Consider the following 12802-nt stretch of genomic DNA (forward strand, 5'->3'; position numbering starts at 1 on the left):
TCTTCCTCTGCCCTCTCCCCCAACCTCGCACAACAGAAATGTGATCAAGGTCTCCCTCATCTGCTGAGTCTTCCATACTCCTGTATCATCCTCTCCAGGCGTTGACTATGTGTCAGACTTCTTGTGTCTTGTGGCCTTGCAAAGGATGGTCTAAAAAATTAATGAATCGGTTCCATAAAATTGCTGCTAACATCAGATACAGTGTGGCTGGTACGGTTTAAGTGAAGATGACTCGACAGTACCATGGTTGGCAAGTTAGAAATGTGAGATTCACTCTGTGCAGCACAGGTGTTTAGTGGAAAAGCCGCTCTAACATTGCGTACCAGCTTCTGCTGATACTCCTGCATACATGCGTCCCTTTCTATGGCAGGACTTGTTTCTCCACATTTTGTCTTGTACCGGAGATCTAAGAGTGTGGACACCCAGTAGTCAGTATTACTTCTAATTCTGACAATCCGAGAATCATGTTGTAGGTAGTGCAGCAAGAAGGTGCTCATGTGTCTTGCGCATCCAGGAGGAACAAGCCCTTGCTGTGTTGTTGGCGGCAAGGTGAGAATCAGGCTTCCTTACTCTGCCCTCTCCCCCAACCTCGCACAACAGAAATGTGATCAAGGTCTCCCTCATCTGCTGAGTCTTCCATCCCCATCGCCAGTTCGTCATCCATTTCTTCCTGGGCTCCTGCACCTTCCTCAACAGTTTGGCTGCTACTATGTGCCCTTGTTAATCCCTCTCCCCCACCGTCCCATGCCTGCCACCTTGGTGCTGCTGACTGTATGGACCTTGTAGATCTTGTTATCCCTGCCGCATATGACTCCTCCTGTCCTTCCTCCCCTTCCTCTTGTCCCACCACCTGACTACTAATAATGTTTAGCGTGTGCTCCAGCATGTAGATAACCGGAATTGTCATGCTCATAATGGCATCGTCAGCGCTAAACATCTTCATCGACATTTGTAAACTGTGAAGAAGGGTGCATAGGTCCTTGATATGAGAACACTCCAGCACCGGGATCTGCTCCACCTCTGTATCTTGTTATCCCATTCTATACGTCATAACGTATTGCAGCAGGGCTCGACGGTGCTGCCACAGACGCTGCAACATATGCAGATTCAAATTCCTGCGTGTCGCCACATCGCATTGCTGAACCGGCAGACCGAGAGACTTCTGGAGCGATGCAAGTCGTTCAGCTGCGGGGTGTGAATGGTGGAAGTGAGCATATAGTGAGTTTGCCCTCTGCAGAAGCCCATGTAGGCCGGGATAGAGGTTTAAAAATTGCTGGACAACCAGGTTCAAGACATGAGCCATACAAGGCACGTGTGTCACATTGCCCTGGCGAAGGGGCGCACCCAGGTTTGCATCATTGTCACACACGGCTGTTACGTCACCACCGGAGTCCGCTCCAGCAACTTGTACTCAGATCGCCAGGTGACACCGTGTTCCTTTCGTAGATAGTGCTGCTGATGGGAGAGGAGTCGATGCCAGCGGCGCCGGTTGGCGCAGGTTCCGCTCATCCACTGGGCTGGGTTACCTTGAGATCTGCAGTACCACTGGCTGTCTGTAGGTGGTGGATGTCTCACAGCTAAAGTATCATCATTCAGCTACAACCAATGGGAAGACACCACACCCTTTTTTAGGCCCCTTCTGTCTGCTGACCACTGCCAGACATAGTTCTGAACTTCTGGTTCCTGTTCCGTTTTGTGATTTTGTGTGCTGACTACCGCTTGTTTTCTGACTACGTCTCCTGCCTGCTGTTTATGTACCTCGTTGCCCGATCTGCATTTGACCTCAGCTTGTTTTCTGATTCGTCCTTGCCGTCCGATTCTGTTCTTGTTCCTCAATTCATGGTTTGACCCTGCCTGACTACTACTGTCTCGGACACTGTGTAATTCCAAATCCCTGTATACGGGTTAAAGGGTTTCAGGGTTCTAGGTGTCCTGCTTGGTGAGTGGCTTCCCTGTAGCCTATCCTTTACAGCCCATATGAGTGTGTGGATCCAGGCAGGCATTACACCGTGCCCTCTTCAGAAGGCCATGTAGGCTGGGATATTGTTTTAAAAATTGCTGGATAACCAGTTTGAAGAAGTGAGCCATACAAGGCACATGTGTCACATTGTCCCAGCAAAGGGCCGCACCCATGTTTGCATCATTGTCGCACACGGCCTTCCCTGGCTGCTGGTTGAGTGGAGACAACCATTGATGAAACTCAGTCTCCAGAGCTAACCGTCCATAACTTTTCAGCGGTGTGACTCACATTTCCCATACATTTTAAAGTAAAGAGTCAACCGCCTGATGCCGTTGAGCTCTGCTGCCAGCGAAGTAAGGAGGTGTGCGGGATTCCTTGTGCACAGTTACAATGCGGGTATCCTTACCAGACAGGATTTGAGCGGAGGTGGATGACAGAGACGAGGTTGAGGAGGCAGAAGCAGTGGAGGAACGTCTACATACAGAGGAAAGATTGACACACAACTCATGGGGACGACAAGACTTTTACAGCAGACCCTTCTCCATCTCTCACCATAGTTACCCAGTGTCCAGTCAGCGACATGTAATGGCCCTGTCCATGGTGACTGGGCCAAGTATCTGTGGTGAAATGCACCCGTTCACACACATAGTTTCTCAAGGAAGCGGTGATGTTGTTTGCGACATACGGGTGTAGCACAGATACACCTTTCTTGAAGAAGTAGTGGCGACTGGCCATCTGCTCTTGGGGCACTGCAATGGACATAAGGTCTGTAAAATCCTCTGTGTCCACCGGGCGGAAAGGCAGCATTTCTGTAGCCAACAGCTTGCAGATGCAGAAACTCAACCTCTTAGGCATGTCATGCCGTTCTAAAATCATGTAAAACACAGCAAGGGGACTCCAAAAAGAGTCTCAATGCTTTCCAAAAATTTGGCCACAGACATCAATTAAGTGACATAAATTGTCCCCCAGTTGCAAACTTTAAATGTTGATTTGCATGAAGCACAATCAAAAATCGACAAGCCTTTAGTCTCCCCAGGATGACACAGGGGTAGAAAAGTCCTTGCGGATCCATGACTTGTTCATCTTGATGAATGTTAGTCTGTCCACATTGTCACTGGACAGACGCGTGCGCTTACCTGTCAGCACACACCCAGCAGCACTGAATACACGTTCCGAGAGAACGCTGGCTGCGGGACACGACAAGATCCCCAAGGCGTAAGTGGCTAGCTCAGGCCATTTTTCCTGATTGGAATCCCAAAATGAGCAAGGCTCCAGTTGCACAGTCATGGCATCGATATTCACTTGGAGATACTCCTGTATCATCCTCTCCAGGCGTTGACTATGTGTCAGACTTCTTGTGTCTTGTGGCCTTGCAAAGGATGGTCTAAAAAATTAATGAATCGGTTCCATAAAATTGCTGCTAACATCAGATACAGTGTGGCTGGTACGGTTTAAGTGAAGATGACTCGACAGTACCATGGTTTGCAAGTTAGAAATGTGAGATTCACTCTGTGCAGCACAGGTGTTTAGTGGAAAAGCCGCTTTAACATTGCGTACCAGCTTCTGCTGATACTCCTGCATACATGCGTCCCTTTCTATGGCAGGACTTGTTTCTCCACATTTTGTCTTGTACCGAAGATCTAAGAGTGTGGAAACCCAGTAGTCAGTATTACTTCTAATTCTGACAATCCGAGGATCATGTTGTAGGTAGTGCAGCAAGAAGGTGCTCATGTGTCTTGCGCATCCAGGAGGAACAAGCCCTTGCTGTGTTGTTGGCGGCAAGGTGAGAATCAGGCTTCCTTACTCTGCCCTCTCCCCCCAACCTCGCACAACAGAAATGTGATCAAGGTGTCACTCATCTGCTGACTCTTCCATGCCCATCGCCAGTTCGTCATCCATTTCTTCCTGGGCTCCTGCACCTTCCTCAACATCTTGGCTGCTACCATGCGCCCTTGAAAATCTCTCTCCCCCACCGTCCCATGCCTGCCGCCTTGGTGCTGCTGACTGTATGGACCTTGTAGATCTTGTTATCCCCTTTGCATATGACTCCTCCTGTACTTCTTCCCCTTCCTCTTGTCCTACCACCTGACTCCAAATAATGTTTAGAGTTTGCTCTAGCATGTGGATGACCGGAATTGTCATGCTGATAATAGTATCGTCAGCGCTAAACATCTTCGTCGACATTTCTAAACTGTGAAGAAGGGTGCATAGGTCATTGATCTGAGAATACTCCAGCAGTGTGATATACCCCACCTCTGTATCTCATTAGGCCAGGCTATACATCATAACGTATTGAACCAGTGCTCGGCGGTGCTGCCGCATCACTGCAAAATGAGCATAATCAAATTACTGCCTGTCGCCACATCGCATTTCAGGCGGTGAACCGGCAGGCCGAAAGACTGCTGGAACGATGCAAGTCGTTGAGCTGTGGGGTGTGAACGGCGGAAGTGATCACATAGTAAGCGTGCCCTCTGCAGAAGCCCATGTAGGCCGGGACAGTGGTTTAAAAGTTGCTGGACAACCACGTTGAACAAGTGAGCCATACAAGGCACGTGTGTCACATTGCTGTGGCGAAGGGCCGCACCCAGGTTTGCAGCATTGTCGAACACGGCCTTCCCTGGCTGCTGGTTGAGTGGAGACAACCATTGATGAAACTCGGTCTCCAGAGCTAACCGTTCACAACTCCTCAGCGGTGTGACTCACATTTCCCATACATTTCAAAGTAAAAAGTCGACCGCCTGATGCCGTTGAGCTCTTCTGCCAGCAAAGTAAGGAGGTGTGAGGGATTCCTTGTGCACAGTTATAATGCGGGTGACCTTACCAGACAGTATTTGAGCGGAGGTGAAGGACCAAGATGAGGTTGAGGAGGCAGAAGCAGTGGAGGATCTTCTACATATAGAGGAAGGATTGACACACAACTCGTAGGGACGGCAAGACTTGTACAGCATACCCTTCTCCATCTCTCACCATACTTACCCAGTGCCTGGTCACCGACATGTAATGCCCCTGTCCATGGTGACTGGGCCAAGTATCTGTGGTTAAATGCACCCTGTCACACACAGAGTTTCTCAAGGAAGCGGTGATGTTGTGTGCGACATGCTGGTGTAGCGCAGGCACGCGTTTCTTGGAGAAGTAGTGGCGACTGGGCATCTGCTCTTGGGGCACTGCGATGGACATAAGGTCTCGAAAATCCTCTGTGTCCACCGGGTGGAAAGGCAGCATTTCTGTAGCCAACAGCTTGCAGATGCTGAAAGTCAACCTCTTAGGCATGTCATGCCATTCTAAAATCATGTAAAACACAGCAAGGGGACTCTAACCAGAGTCACCCTTTTTTCCAAAAATTGGGCACCAGACAACACTTAAGTGGCATCAATTGTCCCACAGATGCAAACTTAAAATGTGGAAATGCATGAAGCAATATCAAAATTCCACAAGCCTTTCGACTCCTCAGGATGACACAGGGGTAGAAAAGTCCTTGCGGATCCGTGATTTGTTCATCTTGAATCATTTAAAACTTAACAAGGGGACTCCAACCAGAGTCTCCCTTTTTTCCAAAAAATGGGCCCCAGACAACATTTAAGTGGCATCAATTGTCCCACAGTTGCAAACTTGACATGTTGATTTGCATGAAGCACAGTCAAAAATCCACAAGCCTTTCAATTCCCCAGGATGACACAAGGGTAGAAAAGTCCTTGCGGATCCATGACTTCTTCATCTTGGATCATTTAAAACATTGCAAGGGGACTCCAACCAGAGTCTCCCTTTTTTCAAAAAATTGGGCCTCAGACAACACTAAGGGGTACTTTGCATGTTGCAACATCGCTACTGCGATATCGTCGGGGTCAAATCTAAAGTGACGCACATCCAGCGCAACGTGTAAAGCCTAGATGCACCAATAAACGATCGCAAAAGCATCAAAAATCGGTGATCTGTGTAGTGTCGGTCATTTCCATAATTTTGCTGCAGCGACAGGTATGATGTTGTTCCTCATTCCTTCGGCAGCACACATTGCTGTGTATGAAGCCGCAGGAGCGAGGAACATCTCCTACCGGCGTCCAGCAGCTTTGCGGAAGGAAGGAGGTGGGCGGAATATTTACGCCCCGCTCATCTCCACCCCTCCGCTTCTATTTGCCGCCTGCCATGTGACGTCGCTGTGACGCCGCACGACCCGCCCCCTTAAGAAGGGAGCAGGTCGCCGGCCAGTGCGACGTCGCAGGGCAGGTAAGTGTGTGTGAAGCTACCGTAGCGATAATGTTCGCTATGGCAGCTATCACAAGATATCGCATGTGCGACGGGGGCGGGTACTATCTCGCTCGGCATCGCTATCATCGGCTAGCGATGTCGCAGCGTGCAAAGTACCTCTTAAGTGGCATCAATTGTCCCACAGATGCAAACTTAAAATGTGGATTTGCATAAAGCACTATCAAAAATTCACAAGCCTTTCGTCTCCCCAGGATGACACAGGGGTAGAAAAGTCCTTGTGGATCCATGATTTGTTCATCTTGAGTCATTTAAAACATAGGAAGGGGACTCCAACCAGAGTCTCGCTTTTTCAAAAAATTGGGCCCCAGTGTTACGCCACCGCCGGAGTCTGCTCCAGCGACTTCTGCTCCGATCGCCAGGCGACGCCGTGTTCCTGCCGTGGAAAGTGCTGGTGATGGGAGAGGAGTCGATGCCAGCAGCACCGGTTGGCACAGGCTCCGATCATCCACTGGGCTGGGTTATCTTGGGATCTGCAGTACCGCTGGCTGACTGTAGGTGGCGGGTGTCTCCCAGCTGAAGTACCATCATTCAGCTACAGCTAATGGGAAGACACCACACACTTCTTATTCCCCCTCCTGTTTGCTGGCCTCTGCCAGAGATAGTTCTGATTCTGGCTCATGTGCTGTTTGTTTTGTGATTCCTGTGCACTGACTTGCTTGTTGTTGACTACAATTCTGCCTGCTGTTTTGTACCTCGCTGCCCGACCCGGATCTGACCACTGCTACGTTTTCTGTTTACGCCTTTGCCTGCCGATTCTGTCCCTGTTCTGCTGTTCCTGGTTTGACCCTGCCTGACGACTACTCTCATCGGACTGCAGCCTTCCAAGGGTAGAGATCTCCAGGGCCTTTTGTAATTCCAAATCCCTGTATAGGGGTTAAAGGGTTTCAGGGTTCTGGGGTCCTGCTTAGTGAGGGGCTTCCCTCTAGTCTGTTCATTACTAGAGATGAGCGAACCGGTCCCGGTTCGGTTCGAGGTGGGCTCGCCGAACGGGGGTCCCGTTCGAGTTCGGTTCGTCGAACGTTCGACGAACCAAACTCGAACGTATAGGCTAGAATGGGAGGCAATCACAAACACATAAAAATGCATGATAAATGTACACAAACAGTTAATAAACATTGCCATAACACTTACCGGTCCTCGCGATCCCTTCTGCACTCTGTCTCCTGCCGCTAATCCATCCGATGATCACTGAATCCTCCCGGTGACCGACACTGCCAGCAGAGAAGCAGGACCTATCGTGACGTCAAAATAGCCATGTGACCAGTCACGTGGCTATTATCTCATTGGCTACAGACTGGTCACATGACTATGACACGTCATGTAGGACCTGCGAGTGCATCTCTCCGGTACACGAATCAGATATGTGTATCGCCGTGTACCGGCGACATGCTCTAGCACACGGTCGACTTCCCGTTCCGTTAGGGACCGGCTGACACAGCCGGTCATTAACGGAGATCACCGTTGCCATAGCAACGCAGTTAGCGGTGATGTCACCGCTAACCGCGGCTCCGAGAGCACCGTTGCTATGGTAACGCGTCTGTCAGCGTTACCGCTGTTAACGCTGACAGCCAGCACTGATCACTCACGGAGTGAAGGCTGCACGCTGCTTCACGATTGTAGTGAGGATTGTAGTGAGGATGGAGGTTCCCCAGCCCCAAGTGATGAGCTGGTGAATCTCATCCTCACTACAATCGTCACTACTACTACACTAGTGAGGATTGTAGTGAGGATGGAGGTTCCCCAGCCCCAAGTGATGAGCTGGTGAACCTCATCCTCACTACAATCGTCACTACTACTACACTAGAAAGAAAGAAGACAGAAGAGCAGGATCGTGGAGGGCTGACAGGGGGCAATAAAGATGGAGTCTCTAATGTGTCTGTGTATTTATTTCTATTAAAGTATTTTTTCTCTGTGTGGTGTTTTTTTTAACCCTTTATTGGAGATTCTTAATGGCCGGGTCAAACGTGCCTGACATTAAGAATCTCTGGCTTAATACTGGCTAGTAAAACAAAGCCAGTATTAACTCATGATTACCCAACAAGCCACCCGGCTCCAGGGCTGTTGGAAGAGTTGGATACAGCGCCAGATGATGGCGCTTCTATGAGAGCGCCATTTTCTGGGACGGCTGCGGACTGAAATCCGCAGTAGAGGCGCCCAGAAACCTCGGGCTAACCTGTGCTGCGGATTCCAATCCCCAGCTGCCTAGTTGTACCCGGCTGGACACAAAAATGGGGCGAAGCCTACGTCATTTGTTTTTTAATTATTTCATGAAATAAGTGAAATAATTAAAAAAAAACGGGCTTCCCTATATTTTTGGTTCCCAGCCGGGTACAAATAGGCAACTGGGGGTTGGAGGCAGCCCGTGGCTGCCTGCTGTACCTGGCTAGCATACAAAAATATGGCGAAGCTCACATCCTTTTTTTTGTAGTTTTTTGGCAAAAAAAATAAAAAATGCTTCCCTGGATTTTCCATTGCCAGTGAAGGTAACACCAAGCAGTGGGGGTTAGCAGCCAGTAGCTGCTTGGATTACCCTTAGCTAGCAATACAAAAAATGCAGCGGGAGCCCATATATATTTTTTTTAATTATTTATTTAAATAACTAAAAATAAAATGGGCTTCCCTGTATTTTGATTGCTGGACATCACAGTGCTGTAAAAATAAATCTTTAAAAAAATGACGTAGCGCTCCGCGGTATTTTTGATTCTCAGCGCAGATAAAGCAGACAGCTATGGGTTGCCACTCCCATCTGCCTGCCGTTACCTTGGTTGGCAATCAAAATACAGGGAAGCCCATTAATTTTTTCTATTTAAAAAATAGTTAAAAAAAAAAATGACGTTGGGTCCCCCCATTTTTGATAGGGTAAAGCAGACGGCTGTAGCCTGAAAACCACAGCTGGCAGCTTTACCGTGGTTGGGGATCCAATGTGGAGGTCCCCTCAGGCTCTTTTTTATAATTATTTTATAAATATTAATAATTACACAATAAAAGTAGGGTCCCCCCCAAATTGGATCACCAGCCAAGGTAAAGCGGACAGCTGTGGTCTGGTATTCTCAGGGTGGAAAGGTCCATAGTTATTGGGCCTTCACAGCCTAAAAATAGCAGGCCGCAGGCACCCCAGACGTGGCGCATCCACTAGATGCGCCAATCCTGGCGCTTCACCCCAGCTCATCCCGTGCCCTGGTGCAGTGGCAAACAGGGTAATAAATCGGGTTGATACTAGCTGTAAAGTCACCTGAGATCAAGCCCAGCAGTTTGTGATGTCATGGCGTCTATTAGATACCCAACATCATAAACTGTCAGTACTAGAGTTGAGCGCGGTTCGTGGTTCGTGGTTCTCCAGTTCTAGGCTCGAGTGATTTTTGGGCTGTTCGAGATCGAACTAGAACTCGAGCTTTTTGCTAAAAGCTCGATAGTTCTAGATACGTTCGAGAACGGTTCTAGCAGCAAAAAGCAGGGCTTTTTACAGCTACAGTGAGCAGGAGCCATCGCTGGCAGCCTGCCACAAGCTGGTAACCAAGATAAACATCGGGTATCCAAGCAAAGCGCTTTGGTTAGTAACCCGATGTTTATCTTAGGTACGTGCAGGAAGCCCACACTTTCCCGCTCAGCTCGCTCCACCCCCTCCTGCCCGCGGCATGTACACATACATACACATACACAAACACACACACACACACACACATCCACCCCCCCCCCCCCCCGCCCGCCCGCCCGCTCGCTCGCTCGCTCGCTCGGCTTACCTGCGGTGATGAAGTCCCGCCATCCCGACCTCAGCGCTGTCACTGTCCTCCATGGCCGCCGCTTGTCACATCACCTATCGCTTCCGACCCGAGACTGACACTGGCGGTGACGTCACGGACCTCTCGCGATACTTGATGTGAAGGCGCCGGTCATTGACCTCAGTGACAGGGGCTGTCAGTGTGCTGGAGATCAGCGCAGGTAATGTACCTCACTGACAGCAGCACTTGTCACCCCCCTGCAGTGACCTGGGCTGACCCATTGATGTTAGCTCAGGTCACTGCACTGCTCTCCCAGCCAATGGGGAACATCCTGCTCTTCATTGACTGGGACAGTGTGCATCGTCATGGCAACCCCTTGGATTACACCAGACCTGGATTTGTTTTTCAATCTAATAAATTGGTTAAAGAGGGAATGTTTTGGGGAGTGTTTTTTCAAATAAAAATGTGTTTGTCGTGTATTTTTTTTTTATTACTGACTGGGTTGGTGATGTCGGGTATCTGATAGACGCCTGACCTCACCAACCCCAGGGCTTGATGCCAGGTGACATTACACATCTGGTATTAACCCCAAATATTACCCCGTTTGCCACCGCACCAGGGCGCGGGATGAGCTGGGGCGAAGCACCAGGATTGGCGCATCTAATGGATGCGCCACTTCTGGGGCGGCTGCGGCCTGCTATTTTTAGGCTGGGGAGATTCCAATAACCATGGACCTCCCTAGTTGAGAATATCAGGCCCCAGCTGTCTGCTTTACCTTGGCTGGTGATCCAATTTTGGGGGACCCCTACGTGTTTTTTTTTTTAATTATTTATTTAATTTAAAATAACAGCGTGGGGTGCCCTCAGTTTTGGATTACCAGCCAAGGTGAGGTTGCCAGCTGTGGTCTGCAGGCTGCAGCCGTCTGCTTTACCCTAGCTGGCTACAAAACTAGGGGGAACCCTATGTCATTTTTTTTTCATTTTTTTGGCTAAATACAAAGCTAAGCACCCCTTAGTGCCACATGAAAGGTACCAAAGGGTGTTCCACTTTTTCTCCATTTTTTTCTCCACTTTCTCTCCACTTTTTCTCCACTTTTTCTCCATTTTTTTCTCCACTTATTCTCCACTTTTTCTCCTCTTATTCTCCACTTTTTCTCCACTTTTTCTCCACTTTTTCTCCTCTTATTCTCCACTTTTTCTCCACTTTTTCTCCATTTTTTTCTCCACTTTCTCCACTTTTTCTCCACTTTTTTCTCCACTTTTTCTCCTCTTATGCTCCACTTTTTCTCCTCTTAATCTCCACTTTTTCTCCACTTTTTCTCCACTTTTTCTCCACTTTTTTCTCCACTTTTTCTCCTCTTATGCTCCACTTTTTCTCCACTTTTTCTCCACTTTTTCTCCACTTTTTCTCCACTTTTTCTCCTCTTAATCTCCACTTTTTCTCCTCTTATGCTCCACTTTTTCTCCACTTTTTCTCCACTTTTTCTCCACGTTTTCTCCACTTTTTTCTCCACTTTTTCTCCTCTTATGCTCCACTTTTTCTCCACTTTTTCTCCACTTTTTCTCCACGTTTTCTCCACGTTTTCTCCACTTTTTTCTCCACTTTTTCTCCTCTTATGCTCCACTTTTTCTCCACTTTTTCTCCACTTTTTCTCCTCTTAATCTCCACTTTTTCTCCACTTTTTCTCCACTTTTTCTCCACTTTTTTCTCCACTTTTTCTCCACTTTTTCTCCTCTTATGCTCCACTTTTTCTCCACTTTTTCTCCACGTTTTCTCCACGTTTTCTCCACTTTTTTCTCCACTTTTTCTCCTCTTATGCTCCACTTTTTCTCCACTTTTTCTCCACTTTTTCTCCTCTTAATCTCCACTTTTTCTCCACTTTTTCTCCACTTTTTCTCCACTTTTTCTCCACTTTTTCTCCACTTTTTTCTCCACTTTTTCTCCACTTTTTCTCCTCTTATGCTCCACTTTTTCTCCACTTTTTCTCCACTTTTTCTCCACTTTTTCTCCTCTTATGCTCCACTTTTTCTCCACTTTTTCTCCACTTTTTCTCCTCTTATGCTCCACTTTTTCTCCACTTTTTCTCCACTTTTTTCTCCACTTTTTCTCCTCTTATGCTCCACTTTTTCTCCACTTTTTCTCCACTTTTTCTCCTCTTATGCTCCACTTTTTCTCCACTTTTTCTCCACTTTTTCTCCATTTTTTTCTCCACTTATTCTCCACTTTTTCTCCTCTTATTCTCCACTTTTTCTCCACTTTTTCTCCACTTTTTCTCCTCTTATTCTCCACTTTTTCTCCACTTTTTCTCCACTTTTTCTCCATTTTTTTCTCCACTTTCTCCACTTTTTCTCCACTTTTTTCTCCACTTTTTCTCCTCTTATGCTCCACTTTTTCTCCTCTTAATCTCCACTTTTTCTCCACTTTTTCTCCACTTTTTTCTCCACTTTTTCTCCTCTTATGCTCCACTTTTTCTCCACTTTTTCTCCACTTTTTCTCCACTTTTTCTCCTCTTATGCTCCACTTTTTCTCCACTTTTTCTCCTCTTAATCTCCACTTTTTCTCCTCTTATGCTCCACTTTTTCTCCACTTTTTCTCCACTTTTTCTCCTCTTATGCTCCACTTTTTCTCCACTTTTTCTCCACTTTTTCTCCTCTTATGCTCCATTTTTTCTCCACTTTTTCTCCACTTTTTTCTCCACTTTTTCTCCTCTTATGCTCCACTTTTTCTCCACTTTTTCTCCACTTTTTCTCCACTTATGCTCCACTTTTTCTCCACTTTTTCTCCACTTTTTTCTCCACTTTTTCTCCTCTTAATCTCCACTTTTTCTCCACTTTTTCTCCACGTTTTCTCCACGTTTTCT

This window comes from Anomaloglossus baeobatrachus, chromosome 9, assembly GCF_048569485.1.
Source record: "Anomaloglossus baeobatrachus isolate aAnoBae1 chromosome 9, aAnoBae1.hap1, whole genome shotgun sequence".
Classification (NCBI taxonomy): domain Eukaryota; kingdom Metazoa; phylum Chordata; class Amphibia; order Anura; family Aromobatidae; genus Anomaloglossus; species Anomaloglossus baeobatrachus.